At 40.0% G+C, this 18770-nt stretch overlaps 1 protein-coding gene across 1 annotated transcript in view; it reads right to left on the minus strand.

The window, feature by feature from the left end:
- Positions 1 to 7766, minus strand: part of MAPRE2 (microtubule associated protein RP/EB family member 2) — a 169454-nt gene extending 161688 nt beyond the window's left edge. The window contains exon 1 of the mRNA XM_032152522.2: positions 7714 to 7766. The gene's annotated coding sequence lies outside the window, so the exon portion shown is untranslated. The remainder of the gene's footprint in view (positions 1 to 7713) is intronic.
- Between the last annotated feature and the right edge of the window lie 11004 nt (positions 7767 to 18770).

Below are 18770 nucleotides of genomic sequence, written 5' to 3' on the forward strand. Positions count from 1 at the left end.
ATATTATATAATATATTTTATATATTACATATTATATTTTATATATTTATATTTTTATATATTTTATATTACATAATAGAATATATAACTATATATTAAATAATATAAATATATAGTATATAATGTATTAAATAAGATATTATTAAAATGTGAAAGTAGATTATGATAAAGTAGGGCAGTTAATTTCACTTGGATTGGTTCCTTACCCAGTCAGCATGGGAGTTATACATCAATCTCCAGCCATCCCTTTCCTCCTTTCTCCCATCAGAAGCACTAGGGGTTAACGTGGAAGTTAGTGACTTAACATGCCATTACTATCAATAGTGTTAGGATGGGATTGAATACAATTACAAGTCTTTGTTTTTAGAAATAATTTAGCTGATCTTAGGTACCTCAAAACTTACATTAATTATAATGTGTTTTTTGATTTGGTGAAAAAGGAACCCCTTTGTCTTTTCAGTCTATAAATTACAGCTGATTCTGGAAGGAGTGAAGAGAACACCAGTTATATATAACTCTTAAAGTTGCTCTATTATCTAAGTGAAACTCATAGCAAACTCCCACTCTGTGGCATTAACAATTCATCAAAAGGAGGAAGTTCTTTTAGCTGAAGGAAGTTTTATGACAAGCAACACTTACAATAAAAAATTGAGACTAGTTCCCATCAATGTAGTTATTATTTTCAAATATCCTTTCTAGAATCTTAATAGTAATCTTTCCAGCTTTGAGCAGACTGGAAATAATTTAAGATGAATTTTGAATTTCTGCATTATAATCTGGTCTACTTTTGAATTTGGAAATTTTAAACAAAATCGTCCACAGCATAATGTCAGCTTTAGCAGTGTTAGTAACCGTGTATATCTTTTTAGTATTTAGTGATCCTTGCCATTACAAGTAGCAAGCAATTTACATTAAATGCATGTTTTAGAAAAGTGCTATTTCCAGGCCAGACACTGCGGCTCATGCCTGTAATCCCAGCACTTAAGGGGGCTGAGGCGGGTGGATCACTTGAGGTCAGGAGTTTGAGACCAACCTGGCCAACATGGCGAAACCTCATCTCTACTAAAAATATAAAAATTAGCCCGATATGATGGCATGTGCCTGTAATCCCAGCTACTTGGGAGGCTGAGGCATGAGAATCACTTGAACCTGGCAGGTGGAGGTTGCAATGAGCCGAGATCGTACCATTGCACTCTAGCCTGGGCGACAGAATGAGAGAGACTCTGTCTCAAAATGAAATAAATGAAATTAAATGAAAAGAAATAAAATAGTAGGGCTATTTCCAAAAACAGCAAGTTTCCACATCATGTTGAAGTGTTTGAAGTGACAGTCAATAAAAAGTTTCTAAATCTGAGTAAATTTCCAAATTATGTCTTCATATACCAAAACAAGCATACGAAGGCCCTCATAGGTTGGCAAAACATTGACTAAAGAGTTAAGGCAAGTGTTCACACTGGGATTGCTCTTAAGGACATGTTTTCACATTTTCTAGAGCTCTGGAAATGATTACTAGTTAGTATTGCACTATTTGGGCTTGTCTGGATTCAGAAGTTTTAGGGTTGACCATATCACTAAAATTCATATATTTAGAAATATACTGCTTTTTGCAAAGTACATACACAAGAAGAATATGAAAATAAACTATCTTTTATTTTTAGTGATTAGTTGACCTATGGTTGGTAACTACTTTTTTTCTTAACATTTTCTAAGGGTTAAGAAACGAAAACAAAAAAGACTAAGGCTTTAAGTGAACAAATTTTTATTTAAAATTTGAAGTTTGTTAAACTGGGGTAAATCAGAGGTCTGCAGTTTTGCTGTAAATATTTTAGGTTTTGTGGGCATACAGTCTTTGGTTCAACAATTCCATGCTGCCACAGCCATAGACAAGATGTAAACAAATAAGTATGGCTGCAGTCCAATAAAACTTTACTTTGGACACAGAAATTTGAATTTCATATAATTTTCAAGTGTCCTCAAGTGTTTTCTTCTTTGGATATTTTTCCATGACTAAAAAAATATAAAAACCAATCTTGGCTTCAAGGTCATACAAAACAAGCAATGGGTCATAGTTTGCTGATTCTGGAAACAGATGGAGTCGTGAGTTTTATCTCAACACAGCTTGATGTAATTGTATGAAGTTTGTCAGTGATTTTAGAAGTGATAGATTACTAGATTAGGTTTATTGGAAGCAAATTTACCAATTAATTCTATTCTATAAAGCTCTGGTTTAAGAAACATAATTTTGGATACTTCTCAAATCTTGCAAATTTGGAACAAAAATTTTGTTTAATTAAGAGATTTGAAATACCAAAGCCAGACTTTTTCTTATCTCAGATTAAAGAGTATAAATTCTCTTTCAATGTTTAAGATGGTTGCAGGTGAATTATGTAGAGTTGGATTTATTCTTTGTGGCCTCCAATAGGTGAATGCCGCAAGGAGAGATGGGAATGTGCTTTGAGGGAGACGGTCAAGCATAAGTTGGAGGACTCCTTAGTGAAGAAGCACCAGGCATTTAAGATTTCTATGGGTGGTGGAACTAATCTCTAAGGGTCTCTAGTGAAGTTTATGCTTCTATGACTTGGAAAAAGATTTGAAGAACTTATTATTTTGGTTACCTAGATAAAAAGCTAAAGATGGCTCAACATGTTTGGGGTTGGTTAATTCCAAAGGTTAATTATTTAAGAATAAAGTTGGCCGGGTGCAGTGGCTCACGCCTGTAATCCCAGCACTCTGGGAGGCCGAGGTGGGCAGATTACGAGGTCAGGAGATCGAGATCATCCTGGCTAACACGGTGAAACCCCGTCTCTACTAAAAATACAAAAAATGAGCCAGGTGTGGTGGCGGGTGCCTGTAGTCCCGGCTACTCGGGAGGGTGAGGCAGGAGAATGGAGTGAACCCGGGAGGCGGAGCTTGCAGTGAGCCCAGATGGCGCCACTGCACTTCAGCCTGGGCGACAGAGTGAGACTCCATCTCAAAAAAAAAAAAGAATAAAGTCGCTGACAGAATGATGTATATGAATAGTTTCTACTTTTTAAGGAGGAAGGAGTTAATTCAAACTAGTCTTGTGTAGCCAAAGCCTCCAGGCAAGACTACCTCAAAACCTGTATGATGCAATAAACACTGGAAAAGGAGTCAATAATCCAGGAGTCAGTGCCTTGGCATTGCCAGAATCACCTAACCTGTTGGATTCACTTGTGTAATTTGGCATCTGGGAATACCACTTACCCAATTATGTTTAAGCCCTGATATGTTAGTAAGACCAAAGGGCTGTATAAATGTAAGGTAATAGGACTGGGTGGTTCTCGTCTGTTCTCAAACACTTTAGAGCTTGTAAAATTGAGATGACACACTTTCTTCTACTCTACCCCTTTTAGCCTACTTGTAAATATTACAGAGCTAGGTATATATCATACTCCGAGAAACAGTTTCTGATTAATATGGAGTAATCCGATTAGTCTTTTTTTTTTTTTTTTTTTTTTTTAAGATGGCATCTCCCTCTCTGTCCCCTGAGCTGGAGTGCAGTGGTGCAATCTTGGATCACTGCAACTTCTGCTGCCTCCCCAGGTTCAAGCGATCTTCTCACCTCAGCCTCCTGAGTAGATGGGACTACAGGTGTGTGCCACCATGCCTGGCTAATTTTCATATTTTTAGTAGAGACAGGATTTCACCATGTTTGGCCAGGCTGGTCTTGAACTCCTGACCTCAGGTGATTCACCCACCTCAGCCTCCCAAAGTTAATTCTATTTTTCTAAACTACTTTATCTCTTATGCCTCCCAAAAAGGGGTTGACATTTCAGAAGTTCTTTTTCTAAGCTACAAAGAAGTGAGAATGAATGCATTTATATCATTTTGGCCTTTGGAAATTCTTATTAACATTCAGTTTTGGTTGTACTTATCACAAAATACATCCAACTTCTTACTTTTAATATGGTGGCTATTTAAATGTACTTATGCTATTTTAATGGGCAATACACAGGTGAAAATAAAAGCTATTTAACTATTAATCTATTCTATAATATTTCTCCTAGCTCAATAAATCCATATGTGGTTTTTCATAATAATGGGTAGAGAGTGAAATTTTGTGAAGTGATTTTTTGGCCCATCAGACTGTGGTTAAATATGATAAAAATTATTAGTTATGCTCAAAATGCTAAATTGTTGGTTATAAAATGCAAGTGAACAAATAAGCTATCATAGCAAGTAAGAATTGTAACAGGACTTTGGCTTCCATATATCTGGAATGTCTGTCTTGGAAAACAACAAACTGAATGTACTCAGGATGCTTTGATTTTCAGTGTTCTCCCCATCTTTTGATACTCTTCAGTACGAACAAGCAGTATCAATAATTCACAGAGTCTGTGCCCCTGCTTTGGGGACTACAGACACTAAGGGCCCTATAAGAAAATAGAATACCAAGCAAGCTACAATAGATGCTCTAAGAGAGGTTCAGATAAAGTTCAACGGCCAAAAATATTCAGTGCTTGCTGTGTGCAAGACACTGTTGTTCCTCCTTAAAGAAATTGAGGGCCGGTGAGGTGGCTCACGCCTGTAATCCCAGCACTTTGGGAGGCCGAGGCGGGTGGATCACCTCAGGTCAGGAGTTCAAGACCGGACATGGTGAAACCCCATCTCTATAAAAATACAAAAATTAGCTGAGCATGACGATGTATGCCTGTAATCCCAGCTACTCAGGAGGCTGAGGCAGGAGAATCGCTTGAACCCGGAGGCGGAGGTTGCAGTGAGCCGAAATCATGCCAGCCTGGGCGACAGAGTGAGACTCTGTCTCAAAAAAAAAAAGAAAAGAAATTGAGGATGGGGAAGAAAGCATTTAGACAACAGTACAGAGAGTGATAGTGACATTAAAAATAGTGAAGAGGTATTAAAACTGAAAGAAGAAAAAGTTTGTTTTTTGATGACTCTAAGAGAACCTGTTAAAAGATACAGAGAACCAGAGATAACAGGTTATCCTGGAGTAATCCTTTCGGGACGACTTTTTTAAAGGCAAGAAACCTTTGGTTAATAGCCAACATGAGGTTTTATGTAAAATGTTAAGTGTAACCATTTCTATTTAAATAGATCATTTAATTCACTCCTGGATGTATAATCAAGTAGTATTTGACTTTTTTTGTATGCAAAATTTATGTGTTACATATTCATCCTTTCTGCTTCACATAACTGAAATAATCCAAACCAGTTTACACTTTCCCAACGTTTTTTTTTTTTATATGCTTCCCACCAAGGAAGTTACAGGATGTCTACTTAGCTTTGTGTTTCCCCTTCTAACAGAAGAGAGCATTATATGAAACAGACAGAATGGGGTGCTACAAAGGGAGTGGCTCCTGCAAGCAAGTAGATCCTGATCAGATATTAAAATGTGCTTTCAAAGGAGTGCAGTTTGTGCGTGTCAACAAACTACTCGCTGTAATTACTTCCTATTCACTGGAATCGCTGTGCAGCCTGCTGACTCACCAGGCTGCTGGAGTATGTTTCTGCTGGGTTTCCCTACTGCCTGCTACACATGAGTCATCACAGGAATGGAAGTTTCTATCCGTCCCCCTTAACGACAGTGCAGAAACCAGGCATTGAAGTAAGCTTCGATCTTTCCAATCAGACCCTAGCCAGGGAAGGGAAAAATGATGTGGTAGGTGTCACCACCAGCTAGGCTGCTAGATGACAGTTCCCCGCCCCAGGGTGTTAGTCATCGGCACTCCAGTTTCAGCGTCTTTTCTCTCACCCACCCAAGTAGTTAAAGTGGCATCTTGTCTTGCAATGCCTGCTGCTGCTGGTCGCTGAACTCTTCCTTTGCTATAGAGTTTCCCCAACTTGGCTGCACAATGAAGTTACCTGGAGTTGTTTTTGCTTTTAAATGCTATGCCTATTTCTCACTCCCAAACAACCTGATTTAAATAGTTTGGGATGTGATCAGGACATCAGGAGTTCTCAAAGCTCCCCAGATGATTCCACTATGCAGTAAAATTTGAGAACCAGTGCTTTGAAGAAGTATAACTCTACCCACGCAAGGAAAATGTACCAGTTAAGCTTATCTACCAATCACTCGGTGAGCTCTCAGACCTCTTATCTTACCCCTAACTGATGTCTTTAATCAGTTTGGCAGAAAAGAACGAAAGCAAAGTAAGGAAGCATTTCATTTCCAGAGGGGACACTGGCTAACCAAGAACCATACCCCTTTTTGCTTGATAAAAATTTGGCCAAATTTAGCGTTCAGAAGAAGCAGGGGAAATGTTGCCATTCTTCAGTTTACCTTTTGATCTCTGTTCTGTTTCATTGCACAGTGTCCTATTCAGCAAAGGTGTAAATCGCAGGTCCTCAGATTAGGTGCTGCGTCTGACAACAATCGCGACCGGTCTGCACACTTCACCCCAGCTGGGACCGAACCTCCGCCTCGCAGCGCGTCCCCAGGGTCGATACTATGCTAATCAAGGAAGTTCTTCCGTTTCGGTGCGCGCGGGCGCGGGTTTGAGCGCTTAACCCTTCATTCTACATTGACAGCACGATAGTATTTTTAGTGACCTCTTCCTGCCTAGCGGGTCACTATTTTCCTTTTGTTCTTCTTTTTTTGGAAAAGGAGATGTGAGCAAGTGATAGAGAAGACACTCAGGGAGGGGACAGCAGTGTTGGCTGATGCGGAGGTGAAGGAACGGCTAATGTTAGAAATATTAATTACTCCAGCGCCACTGACCCAGCGAGGACTAGCGGGAGGGGCTTGGGGGTTAAGACAAAGGCTTCTCCTGATCAAATGGCTGCAGCACCCCTTCTCCGAGGTTACGGCTCTGCCCTTGGCACTGGATTGACGAAGTCACTGGAGGAGTGATCAAACCCACTAGCCCTTTTAGGGTCTGAAAGTCAGCTTTATCGAGCGCCCCAGGTTCAGAGGGTACGGCTTTCCGCGTCCACCCCTCTCCCGGCTCTTTGTGGGATTTCTGGCTTCGGCACAGCCCTTCTAAGGGTAGACCGAAGAATTTCCCACTGCGCCGAGTGCTAAGTCGCTGAGTAGCCCTCGCCCTGCGCTCCCGGAGCTCCCTGCAGAAGAGCCGCTTGGGTGCAAAATAACAACCCGCTTCCTTTTGCACCCACCCGGCTCCTGAGTCCCGGGAGCGCGGATGGTGGCCGGCGTCGGAGTGGGAGAGTGGTGGCTGCCGAAGGGGAAGTGCCCTGGGTCCAGGGGATGCTCCCAAGCGGGCGAGGGCCAGCGCGCTGCACTTCCTGATCTGCCCCCAAGCGCGCAGCGCCTGCCAGCGCCCCCAGCTCTCTCAGTCCCGGCGACCCAACTAGAGCCTGGAGGGTCGTGCGCCGCGGTCGCGCAATCGCGAGCCCCCCTCCTTCACCAACGCCGTCTTCCAAACCTGGACAGCCCCAGCCTCACCCCTCAGAACCAGTCCACTTCGCTTCTGCCAGCGTGGCAGCCCCAACTCCCTCCCTCCCCTTTCCTGGGGTGCACGGAGCTGGGGCACCGAACCAGAGATGTGGCCCGCGGGAGAGCGGCGGGGTGCACACCCGGAGACCGCCTAGCCGACCCTTGCACAACTTCTTGCTAGACTCTGGACCCCCGGTTCCGCTTGCTCCGAGCCCCGCGGGCTGCACACCTCAGCGGCAGGAGGAGGCAGAGCTAGCCCCTGGCCTGGGAGGGACTGCTTCAGGGCAGGGGGTGTCGGGGTGCGCCAGGCGGTACCGCTTTAAATGCACTTGACTCACCTGCTCCGGCGCTGTCGCCTCCTTCCTCTGCTGACAGCTGGGGGCTTTGTTTTCTCCACCCACCCGGCGGCCGCGCTCCGCCTCCTCTGTCGCACGTGACTCGCAGTCTGCCACCGCCGCCGCCGCTCCGCGAGTCCACCCGAGAGAGCCCGGCCAGCGCCGCCCCTTCCCGCGGGTGCGGGTGCGGGTGCGGGTGCAGGTGGGCGTCCCACTGGGCAGGTCCGAGCCGACCAGCCTGAAGACGCCGTCTCAGGCCAAAGGAAGCCAGGCTGAATTCGTGACAGGGAAGAAAGTGCCAGCGGGTGAAATAAACTAAGTGGTTTGACCCCACTCGAGAGGGAGGAGGCCGGCGCGACTTGCAGAGGGGGCTTGAAAAGGCGCCGCCACACTCTGAATTAATTACCTGCAAACGGGGGCTTGCACACCAACTGGGGTGCATCTGCTTTTTACACCGTGTTTGTACTCCTACCTGGAGCATGATTGATGATAAGGGGCAAACTAGTTTTGTCATGAATATTACTAATTAAACTAGGCAATTCTAATACAATTAACAATTTAATAATAGCATGTTTTATTGGGGTTTCAAATCTGCTTGTTGATGCTGTTGATATTGGGGTTCTATTTGGAAAATGGAGTGCAGGCTGGAGAAGCGAACTCCAGAAGTTTACTGATGTGGGCGCTTGTACATTTGGAACAGCAGCTATTTTTAATGAAATGAGAAAATGTTCTGGCTTCAAGACCCAGCTCAAGATCTGCTGCTTTTGGAAGTGGTCCCGACGGTGCTGATCGCAGTGATCTCTAGTGTTTGAAACAGCAAGGATTTGTCTGAATGCTTCTGTTAGCCCTTGGAAAACACATTATATACCTTCCCTCCCGTGCCCTACACATTGCTACTCAGGGGAAAGATTGTCTATGTCTCCCCCAGCGTTCATTAAAGCCAAGTCTTCGTAGTGGAGTGATTTAGCACAGCACTTCTCAAATTTTAAGAGGGATCACCTGGGGATATTGCTGAAGCCAAATTGGAGCGTGTCTAGAGTTAGGCCTGAGATTCTGCATTTCTAGCAAACTACAGTTAATGGCATTGCTGCTAGTTTGAGGACCACACTTTCAGTAGAGAGGTGTTGATCGCCGCTTTGGCATTAGCCAGCCTATTTTGAGTCCTGACTACGCCACTTGCAAGCTATATGATCTTAGGCAAGTTTCTCAACATTTAAGCCTCACATGCTGTAAAATAGGGATGATACTAATTTCCACCTCATAGGGTTATCTTGAAGATTAAGCGAGAAAGTCCATATAAGGTACTTAGTGTAGTGCCTGGCACACATACCTAGGGTTCAGAAAATGCTAGCTAATTCACTGTAGAGGTCATCCTTGCAGGGGGAAAGCTGGCACCAAGTGCAGCATGGCTGCAGGGGGAGCAATGTGTGAAATGGGCACAAGGGTGAGGTAGCCTGCCCAAGAACAAGGACTGTGCCCTGTAGTGCCTAGCATGTGCCAGTTGTATAGGATAAGTTTGATGAATAAATAAATGACTCTAATGTGGAACAGATCATATGTGTTCAAAAAGTTTTGCTTCTCCTTTAAATCATGATTAATTAGTTCTGAGACATTGAATTAAAAAATCATTTTGCTTTCTATTACAGATAATGTCCAGCTGCTTGTAACATGGGTAATCTATTTTAATATCTGAGACAGTACATGGATTGTTAAGGTTTAGAACATTTTTTATCCTCATTAAAAACCTTGAAATTTAAATTTAAATAAATTTATTAATGAAGGTATGGTATTCTTAGCTCTCAAAATGAATGGCTGTTGTCATCATAGTTCTCGTATCTTCCTTCCTTGCTTCTCCTCCTCTCTCTGTCCTCCAAATATGAGTGTTTCGTCAGACTAATTTCTTGCCTTTTTCCCACTCTGCCATTTTCTTTAGAAATTTTATGTGTGTCTTATATTCATTTTTCAAGCGTGTGTGGATTACTTCTGAATCCGTACCCACATTCTTAACCCATTTGCAAGCCTTATTTCTGCCTTTCCCTTACTTGCCAGGAATTTCCATTTCCATGAGCTTTTAAAATTTTATTTAATTTTCCACTTGAACTCTATTTTTATTTGTGTAAATGCATGGGGTACCCGAAAGATTTTCACATGTATATAATGGATAGTGACCAAGTCAGGGTATTTACTGTGTCCATCACCTGAGTATAATATGTACATATATTTTTAAGTATAGTCATCTTATTCTCTATCACACATTAAATTCACTCTTTCTCTCTTACTATATGTTTGTACACTTTAACCCACTTCTCTTCATCCTCCTCCTCCTCACTCCACTCACCTTACTCAGTTTCTTTGTCTGTATTTCCACTCTCTACTTCCATGTGTTCAGATTTCTTAGCTCCCACAATATGTGAGAACATACATATCATTTTGTGCCTGGCTTATTTCACTTACGATAATCTCCAGTTTCATCCATGTTGCTGAAAATAACACAATTTCATTCTTTTTTATGGATGAATCATATTCCATTCTGTATATACACTACATTTTCTTTATCTTTTCATCGGTTGATAGATACTTATGTTGATTCCATATCTTTGAAATTGTGAATAGTGCTGCAATAAACATGGCAGTTCAGGTATCTCTTTGATATATTGATTTATTTTCCTTTGGGTAGATGCCCAATAGTAGGATTGCTGGATCAGATGGTAATTCTATTTATAGTTTTCTTGAGAAATTGCCATGCTGTTTTATATAGTGGATACACAACTTATATTCCCACTAACAGTGTATTAAAGAGTTCTCTTCTGCACATCCCAGCCAACATTTGTGATTTTTTTGTCTCTTTAATAATAGCCATTCTGACTGGGGTATGATGGATGATATCTCATTGTGGTTTTGATTTGAGTTTCTTTGATTATTAATAATGTTGGACATTTTTTCCATAAGCCTGTTTGCTATTTGTAGTCTTCTTTTGAGAAAGGTCTACTCATGTCCTTTGCCCACTTTTTAATGGGTTTGTTTTTTTTCCTGTTGAATTGTTTGAGCTCCTTATGTATTCTAGATATTAGTCCACTGTTAAATGAATATTTGGAAAATATTTTCTCTCATTCAGCAGGTTGTTTTTTCATTCTGTTATTTATTTTGTTGTGCAGAAATTTTTTAGCTTAATTAAATTACATTTGTCTATTTTTGTTTTTGTTGTCTGTGTTATTGAGGTCTTAGTTACAAATTCTTTACCTAGACCAATGTCTAGGAGATTTTTCCCCAATTTTCTTCTAGTATTTTTGTAGTTTGGGGTCTTACCTTTAAGTTTTTCATCAATTTTTAGTTGATTTTTGTATATGTTGAGAGATAGGGGGTCCAGTTTCACTCTTCTGCATGTGGCTATCCAATTTTCTCAGCACCATTAATTTAAGAGGCTGTCCTTTCTCAGTGTAAGTTCTTGTCAGCTTTGTCAAAGATCAGTTGGCTGTAAATATGTTGCTTTATTTCTCTGTTCTCTATTCTATTCCATTGGTCAATGTGGCTACCCACTAGATTTTAGTGTGTTCTAAATTAAACCCCTTTCTCCTCCCATAAAACCGATACCTCCTTGGTGATAAATCAAGATGGTTATTTGCATTGGGCAGCCCTCAGTGCTAATCCAGGGACCTGGCAAGGGTGTGGAACCCAGTATGATTTATCCCAACTACCTTCCTGCGGCTCCTAGGTATTTCTTTGAGACATTGCTCTCAACAGTGACTGGAGTCAACTCATGTATATGTGTATACTACCTACCAGTGTAACAGTCACATATGCGGTTGTGGGATGCTACATAAATGGTGACCAAGCTAGTGAGAGATTGTATCAGTCAGTGTAGGCTAAATTATGCTGCTGTAACAAATGCCATCAAAATCTCAGTGGCTTAATACAACAAAAGTAAATTTCCTCCTCATGAAAAATTTCCAGTGCTGCTATCACAGTGACTCATTGTTCTAGCCTGCTTCATTCCTGTGACATTTCCATGAGCACCATGGCAGAGGAAGGATGTGGAGAACTGCATACCAAACCTCAGGTGCTTTCACCCAGAAGTGATACAGGTCACTTCTCACATTTCTGTGGTCAAGGAAAGTCACATGGTCATTGCCTAATTTTAAGGGCTATGTTTATGTTTCTAGGAATCACCAAGATTCTAGATCCTACTTTCTAGGAATCTTGGTGATTCTGAGTAATGTCTGCCAATTTCATATAGGAGGGTTAGGGATAAAGTTAGATTGAAAATAGACTAGCTATAGTAGAGGATAAGCAATAGATTACCAGTTCAAGGAAGGTACTCAGTTACATACAGAGTCTTTGGGAAACATTAATGTTGTTGTTATCATTATGTAATATTACGCAGAAAAACACTTGAAGGTGGCAAATTCTCTCTCTCTGCCTGCCAGGGTTATCTTATGATTTAGCCAAGGTTAGTCTACTCCAGGTAAGGGTGGAGTTTGATCATCCAAACTCTTCTGTGACACAGCATTCAGGAAAGATCATCTGTGTGATATCCTAGGGAACACACCAACCATTAGGTAAGTAAGGTTACGTTAACACAAATAAATTTGCTAATTTTGATGACATTGTTGGTCATTCTCTCCTTGAGGAGTGAAGGTATGTGTATAAATGAAATATTTTAGCGATATCAAATTGTCCTATGATTTTCCCCATGATTATCTGATTATGCATTGCCAAATAATTTTCTTGTCATTTTCATGGGAACGTTGAAATAAAGCTTTGTGAGTAAAATTCAGTTCGTAAACAAAGGGAAAAAACACTGATATCAATGTGAGAAAAATAAAATCATGGTTTTCAATAAGTTTTGGGTTTCTTTCTCCAAAGGGCAGAGATTATGTCAACTAAACTTGCTTCCTGCATCTCCCAACACTTCATGTGCTTAAAAGAGATAAAGGAATGGATGCTGTAAACTCTAAAGTGCTATGCAGATCTAGGATATTGTAATGTGTTTCTGGGCACTGAATAGTGTTCTTGATCTCAACAGTTTTATGTTGTCTTTGCCCACATCCATCAGTGACATCTACTCACCTTTTAAAACATTTACTTCTTTATAAGATTGTTACCAATTAAGTATTTTTATATAATATGAGCATCTTCCCAAAGCTGATATTCTGAGAATTGCAATCACACATTTCCAAAAATATCTAGCACAAGGGACTAAAAAGGAGAGGCAAAGTTTATCAATTAATGTTTTAAGCTGTTTACTAAAATTATTTTTATTTTATATAATTAATTTTTGCCTCTGAGTCTTTGCTAAGTTGTAATATTGCTTTAAATATAAATCATAACTTCAAGAAATATGCTACAGTAGACTACTTATAAATATATCGGCAATACCCTGTGAAACTGAGATGAAAGTGTTCGTTACCAAGATATGATAGTGTTTATTAAGATGAGTAGCAAAGGTGGCATGAAATGACAGCTTGCAGGGATCACTGCTTTATGATGACTCTAGCGTTTATTCACAGAGTAAGTGTTGCAACAAAAAATAATACCACCTTCAAAGAACTCTGTGGGCTCTTAGGAGTATTTGTGAGTTAGCTAAAAAGTGTCATCATTTTTTAAGTGAAGTTCAGGAGAAAGCTTAAATGACTCACCCATGTCCTAATTTCTAGCTATGACCACTGGCAAAAACTGCTGCCTCCATAAGATAACATAGAATGGAATAGCAAAATTATTATATGATATACATTGGGATGTATATTATAAGCTATGTTTAATGTACATCGAAAGGAGAAAAATTGTAACCTTTCATGCAAAACCATCGTGTGATAGAAATGTTTCTGTTTTTATGTCACACTGAAAATAAACTCACATGCAAGGAAATAAGTTGGATTTTTTTAAATATACTGCTTGGAACAGGTGTAGCTGAAGGTAATCAGTTCTATATATTTTGAAGGCAATAGATTTAATTAATTTATTAATTAATTATTATCTCCTAGAAGGTAAAGCTGTCCTTTCAGTCCCCCTCAGTCTCTGAGGCTGAGAGATGGAATTTCTAGTTTTCTGTTGCAGCTCTGTGGAGTACAATGCCCAAATGCTTTCTAGGGATCACTACGGTCACCACCATCTCATCGTGAGATCTTCTGGAAGACAATGCAGCCAGTTTTTGTTGAATCAAAAGCTATTCTTGATTAATTAAACCTTACCTTGCCAGTTGCATCTTCTTTGCAGCTCCCTTATATCCTATCTATGAATTGGTCAGCCAGTGTAAGAAAAACAGGGAACTGATTCCTTGACTCTCCTCAGAAGCTTTTTCCTCTTGGTCTTCAATTCTTCAACAAATATTTGCTGTTCTTTGGCTTTTTATATTTAAAATTGCTCAATCTTTCTAAGTTGTAATATCCAGAAAATATTTTTTGTGGTGCTTTCTATTGGGAGGTCTCTGTGTTAGGCTCTGTGATTACTCAAATGGTCTTTGGCTCCAAGGGGCTTCCAGCGTAGGGAAAGATATATGTGTCCATAGTGTGGCTCAAGGGGCATTAAAAGGTGTGAACAGAGTGCCCAGAACACTGGGCAGGCAGAAAGAACATCAAAGTGCTCTAATTTGTGCGTGTCTTGAAGGATGAAGAAGACTGTACTAGGTGAAGATGTTTTTGGATAAGGCAGTGTGTGGGTAAGAGTATTCTAGACAGAAAATGTGAAAGACAAAGCTATAACCAGATTCGAGGATGATGAAATGTTCAATGTGGCTGATGAGTAGGCTTTGAGGAATTGAGAGATTGCTCGGGGTGACCAGGAAAGTCCTTGCATGTCCAGCTGAGATATTTGAATGTAATATATTGGCCAGTGGTCTCCAAAGTGGGGTGAGAACCGCTCAAGGGCTTTGTGGGTGATATGCTGGGGTGTGGGAAGAAAATGTTAAAACTTGGCTATCTATCCAAAAATGTGAGAAAGGATTTATGCTTTACTAATAAGAAACATGGATTGACATTGGTGCTCTCACTTGGTCCGTATATCAGACAGACAGAGGGACGGCTATGTGCAAGGAATTCTGAGGGAAGGTTGGGATCCACAGCATTGAGGGGTGTCCTTAACAACCTTGTCATTCTTAAAGCAAATTACCATTTATCAGCAATTTATGTTACTCAGTGAAGTGGATTTATGTATTATATTATCTGGATTGACTAACCTAAGCCTCACAGAATGGACAAATGACTTAGAAAGATTGAAATAACATGAATATTTCAAATGTTAATAAATTTTAACAAAAGTCCTTGCAAAACTGGTGGATGGTCTTTGAAAAATGAGTATCATACTTTCATAAGCTCATCCAATGAATGCTTCCTCTGTTTGTATATGTGGTTCTATGTGAGGTGTATTCTGTAGCTCTGATAGCCATAAAAACTAAATATAAGTAAGCTGTACTCATATTTGTAAGTTGCCTTATCACAATAAAAATTTCCAAAAAATGTGAAGAATATTCAACCATATTACTCTCACTAAACAACATTTTAGTAATGGCAAAAGGTTTTTATCTACCATTATAAATGGACTAAATTAATTAGCTAGGTATGGTGGCATGCACCTGTAGGCTCAGCTATTAGGGAGGCTGAGACAGGAGGATTGCTTGAGCCCAGAAGTTAGAAGCTGCAGTGAGCTATGATCATGCCACTGCACTCCAGTCTGGACAACAGAGCACGATATGATTTCTTAAAAAAAAATAACAAAAATAATAAATAAATGGCATATAAAATAGGGGTTATTTCATCTTCATCTCATCCTTTGATTTTTCAATTTTTATGTTTTCTTATGTATATGATATATTAATGCAGTACTTGTATAATATATGCTATTTACAAATGGATATGTGTACTTGAGATAAATATTTTACTTATAGGAGTGCATGGGCAGAAGGAAAACCAAAAACGGTATTAGAGAAATGGTGTCTATGATCTGGTTTGTTTTTAGGAAGATGACTTCAGCCACAGGATGAAACAGATGACGAGAGACTGGAGTCTAGAAGATCAGCCAGAGGAGAAGTATCATGATCCAGATGAAAACTGATGAGGACCTGGCCTAAAACAGTGATAATGATGACAGAGAGGAGAGATCACCAAACATGTGATCTTCAGTAGGAGAGAGAGAGAGGGAGAGAGAGTGTTTGTGTGTGTGTGTGTGTGTGTGTGTGTGTGTGTGAGAGAGAGAGAGAGAGAGAGAGAGAGGTTATTCCCAGGTTTGTAGCTAGCCAGTCTAAGTGGATGGTAGAACTGTTACTAGAGACGATGAAATGGGATATCAAGCACGATACTGAGTTCACTTTAGGACATGTCAAGTCAGAGGTCCCTAAGGGATTCTGGAAAGATGTCTAATAGGTGGTTTAAATAAAAATCCTAAGCTCAGGAGAGCTTAAAAATACAGATTTTGCAGTAGCTTTACACTTGATCTTAGCCAAAAGGCCGAGAAGCGATATGCAGTAGCTTTAATTTCTCAATCGTAGCCCTTTCTACAACAGCTGACCTTAAAAAATAGCCCTTCCTTTAAAGACAAATTAACAGCTTAACATTTATAATTATTTATAATGAAAATGATTAAGAATCAACTACTGCATTGTATAATGGCAATGGCAATACATCATTACCAGACAATGTTAGAATTTTAAGTGGACATTTAGGCTAGCTTTGCACTCTAATGACCTCTTTAAAAGTATGTAATTCTTTTCTGGTTTTCCACGTTTACTATTTTGTTATTCCTCAAGGGTTCTCTAGACTGCAGTGTATTGTAACATAGTCTGTCTTTCTTGCATCACCTAAAACCTTGTGCAAATGGGTCATTTATTTTCTTTCATTGTGCTATAGAAATAATGATTTTTCTGATCCTGCCTTTCCTTCTTTTTTTTTGAGACAGAGTCTCACTCTGTCACCCAGGCTGGAGTACAGTGGCACAATGTTGACTTACTGCAACCTCCACCTCCCAGGTTCAAATGATTCTTCTGCCTCAACCTCCTGAGTAGATGGGATTACAGGCATGCACCACCACACCCAGCTTATTTTTCTATTTTTAGTAGAGATGCAGTTTCCCTATGTTGGCCAGGCTGGTTTCGAACTCCTGACCTAAAGTGATCCACGTGCCTTGGCCTCCCAAAGTGCTGGGATTACAGGCGTGAGCCAATGCGCCTGACCCTGCCTTTCCTTCTTACGGAACCATGAGCATTGTAAAACCATAGCACGATTCCTCTTTAACGCTCCATCCTCTCCATATTGTTTATTGAACAACCTGTCAAAGCATGTTTTTGTTGAGTTATGACAATGCCTTTCAAGCCATGCCATTTCTACACATTTCTTACTGTCATATTGTGCTATAATAAGAAATATATATTTGATCTATGCCTTGGTTCCTGGCACAGAATTCCTCAAACCCTTTTAATTTCCTGAGTGATAGTGGTGCTAGGTGCATCTTTTGTGCTGATGTTTGGTCTTGGGCCCTGGCTCCTGACACAGAGGTCCTAATCCCTTGGAGTTTCCTGGGAGATAGGAACATTTTTTGTTCTAACGAGGCAACTTTCTGTGGGCTCCTAGATGGAAGCTGGTCACCAGAAAGACCAAGCTATGATTAGAAGATTGGAACTTTCAGTTCTTCCCTCACGCTCCAGAAAGGAGAGAGGGGCTGGAGATTGAGGTAATAATTGGTCATGCCTATGTGATGAAGCCTCCACAAAAATCCCTGAACTGCATGGTTCAGAGAACTCTGGGCTGCTGAACACGTGGAGGTGCTGGGAGGATAGCTTGCTCAGAGAGGGCATGGCAGCTCTGCACCCCTCCCACGTACTTTGCCCTATGCATCACTGCCATCTTGCTGTCCATCTGTATCCTTTCCAATATACTTTGTAATAAACTGGTAAATGGAAGTAATCTGCTTTCTTGAGTTCTATGAACCATTCTAGCAAATTAATCAAACTCAAGGAGGGGGTTGTGGGAACTCCCAATTTATAGATGGTTGTTCAGAAATTGTGGAGGCCTGGATTTGTAATTGGCATTTCCAGTTGGGGGTAGTTTTGTCGGAGTGAGCCCTTAACCTGTGGGATCTGATGCTGTATTTCTAGGTAGGTAGTGTGAGAACTGAGTTAAATTGTAGGTCATCCAGTTGGAGTCTGCGGGAGAATTCCTTGGTGTGTGAAGAAGCCCATTCCCCAACATTTTGGTAACCAAAATTGTGAGAGAGTCAACTTTGTAAGAGAAGAGAAAGTGTTTGCTTTTCCCTTATACTTACTGAGCACTTGCAGATAATTTACCAGTATAATTTCAGGCTTCATGCAATTTTATTTCTAATATTTATCTCATAAATATGGTTTTATGCCAAATATATATTTATTTAAATTTGGAATTTTCTTATGTTTTGTGACATCTTATTATTTAATATTTCCAGCACTTATGCTGTGATTTCCTCATAAAATTGGAATTTATTTTAGTGTAGGAATGTCTCTTTCTCCACTAGAATATGGGGCCCAAGACCACAAGAATTTTTGTCTTTTAGTTTACTGGTCTGTCTCCAGGGCGTAGAACTGTGTCTGAGATATGACAGATGATAAATAAATACTTTTGAATGAACAAATGAATACATAAATACATAAAAGAACAGAATAGATTCATAAATATATCCTGATTTGAATTATTTTCCTGTCGTTTTAATCCAAATCATCTTTACCACGTTGTATTATTTCTCTGGAATTTAGTGACTCCATTTTTTAGAAACACCATGTAATATAAATTTATTGTAAGATAGTAACTTTCACACATACAAGTTTCAGTCGTTCAGCATGTAGGAGAAAATGTCCTTCTAATCTTTTAGCTAACAGACATCCTGAAGACAACAAACGTCTTATATGAGTCTCCAAACAAGAGGTAGGAAAGTTAAGATTAGTCTGAAAAGTAAAATGCATCATTCGTAAGAAACGATTTTCTTTAGAATATGGAAAATAAAATTTAAAAGGAAGGCATAAAATACGGTATATAACAATAATAGAACAAGAGACGTCAAAATGAATTTCTTAAAGACAGTGAATATCTGTACCAGTGAAGTGC

Source organism: Hylobates moloch, unplaced genomic scaffold, assembly GCF_009828535.3.
Source record: "Hylobates moloch isolate HMO894 unplaced genomic scaffold, HMol_V3 SCAFFOLD_5, whole genome shotgun sequence".
NCBI lineage: Eukaryota > Metazoa > Chordata > Mammalia > Primates > Hylobatidae > Hylobates > Hylobates moloch.